Below are 2,704 nucleotides of genomic sequence, written 5' to 3'. Positions count from 1 at the left end.
ACCATATCAGGCTTCTCAGCACAGAAGCAAAAGGTTCTATAAAACATCAAAGCTGAAGAGAGCATTAAGATCCAGCCTCCTCAAAAGGTCAAGGCTGCAGTGAACCATGATCACACCACTGCACTCCAGCCTGGGCAGCAGAGCAAGATCCTATCTTCACAAGAAGAATCCAGTCTCCCTGCCTAGCCACATGGCCTGGGGTAAGTCACTTAACCTCTCTGATGTAGAAATGAGAATTCTCATTTCTGAAATTGAATTAAGAATAATACCTATCTTGCCAGGTTGTTTCAAAGATTAAATAAGTGTTCACGTGCAATAGGCGCTCACAGATTACTGGTTCTAGTATTATTTTAATATGTGGACACATTCTAATAGGGGAATAAAAATTCAACCAACTCTCCTAAATGCTGTGCTGCGGTGGATTCTGTAGCAGACATCAAGAACAAAACATGTCCCTTGCTTTCAAGCAGCTTACCATCAAATGGCAACAGCACATAAAGACAAGTAGTTCAAACTCAAGTCAGAATATGACAAACATTTTGAAAAGGGTACTCCATGGAAAGAAAAACAAGCATATAGTGCTTACCATACACCAGACGCTGCATCAAGTATTTTACATATATTAATCTTTGTGACAACACAATGAGACAGAGAGTATTTTTATCCCCACATTTAGCAGCTGAGAAAACTAGGGGATAAAGAAGTTAAACAATTTCCCCAAAGTCATTAAGTTACAGAGCTCTGAATCCAGGCAGTCTGACTTAAGAGTTTTTGCCATTAGCCATATATTTCAACTGGGCTAGGAAATTATGTAATACATTTTTAAATTCATCTAAAATAAAGTAGGTAGTGTCTGAGTGAGGGCCTGAAAAGTATTCTTATAGGTAAGTACCAAAAATCAAAAACAATATTCTTTATTATTTAGTTTTATTGAGGTATAATTTATATATAACAAAATATACCCATTTTAAGTGTGCAGTTCAGTGAGCTTTGACAAATGTATACTCTCATATAATCACAACCGCCCCCCAAAAGAAAATAAAAGAATTCCATCAGCCCCAAAACTTCCCTCATGTCCCATTGAAAGGTAATCCCGGCCACTCCCAGACTCAGGTGCTACCACTGATCGGTTTTCTCTCAGGATGTATTAGTTTCAACAGTTCTCGCATTTCATATACATAGAATCATACCATACGTGTCTTTTGTGTCTCTTTTTGTTACTCCGTATATTTTAAGATTCATCAGTGAGGCCGGGCACAGTGGCTCACACCTGTTATTCCAGCCCTTTGGGAGGCCGAGGTGGGCAGCATCACCTGAGGTCAGGAGTTAAAAGCCAGCCTGGCCTACAAGGTGAAACCCCGTTTCTACTAAAAATACAAAAATCAGCCAGGCGTGGTGGTGCACGCCTGTAATCCCAGCTACTGGGGAGGCTGAGCACGAGAGTCACTGGAATCTGTGAGGAGGAGGTTGCAGTGAGCCAGGATGGTGCCACGGCACTCCAGCCTCGACGACAGAGAGACTCGGCCTCAAAAGAAAAAAAAGATTCATCAGTGCTATTGTGTATATCAGTAGTTCATTTCTTCTTGAGTTGAATTATATTGTTTAAATATATTATAATTGTTTTATCCATTCACTACTTGTATTCGTCTGTTCTCCGCCTGCTATAAGGACATACAGGAGATTGGGTGATTTATAAAGGAGTGAGGTTTAATTGACTTACGGTTCCACAGGTCCGGGGAGACTTCGGGAAGCTTACAATCATGGTGGAAGGGGAAGCAAACACATCCTTCCTTACACGGTGGCAGGACGCAGAAGAATGAGTGGTCAGCAAAGGAGAAGCCCCTTATAAAATCCTCAGGTCTTGTGGGAACTCACTCAGTATCGCGAGAACAGGATGGAGGCAACCTCCCCCATGATTCAATTACCTCCACCTGCTCCTTCCCATAGCACGTGGGGCTTATAGGCATTACAAGTCAAGATGAGATTTGGCTGGGGACATAGCCAAACCGTATCACCACTTGACAGACATTTTGATTGTTTCTAGTTTGGGGCTACTATAAATAAAGTTGTTGAGAATATTCCCATACAAATATTAGTTAGGACATATTTTTACTTCTTTTGGGTAAATACCTCAGAATGAAATTATTGGGTTATATGCTAAGTATATGTTTAACTTAATGAAAAACTGTCAAACTGTTTTCTAAAGCTATTGTATCATTTGACATTTCCACCAGCAACATATGGGAGTTCAAGGTGCTCCGTAACCTCCTCAACACCTGGGATTGTCAGATTTAATTTTAGCTAATTTGCTCAGTATATGATATATATTATGTTGCAGTTTTCATGATGCTGAGCATATTTTGATGTGCCTGTTGGCCATGTACACATATTTTTGTGAATGCCATTTTTGATCTTTTTTTAATTTCCAATTTGTATTTTAAGTGCAGGGGTACATGTGCAGAATGTGCAGGTTTGTTACATAGTTAAATGTGTGCCATGATGAATAGCTGCACAGATCATCCCTTCACCTAGGTATTAAACCCAGCATCCATTAGCTGTTCCTTCTGATTCTCTCCCTCCTCCCATCCCATCCTCCAACAGGCCCCACTGTGTGTTGTTCCCCACCATGTGTCCATGTGTTCTCATCACTTAGCTCCCACTTATAAGTGAGAACATGCAGTATTTGATTTTCTGTTTCTGCATT

This window comes from Cebus imitator, unplaced genomic scaffold (genome assembly GCF_001604975.1).
Source record: "Cebus imitator isolate Cc_AM_T3 unplaced genomic scaffold, Cebus_imitator-1.0 Scaffold38, whole genome shotgun sequence".
NCBI classification, from domain to species: Eukaryota; Metazoa; Chordata; class Mammalia; order Primates; family Cebidae; genus Cebus; species Cebus imitator.
The sequence above is the reverse complement of the archived record's forward strand: the minus strand, read 5'-3'. Positions refer to the sequence as shown.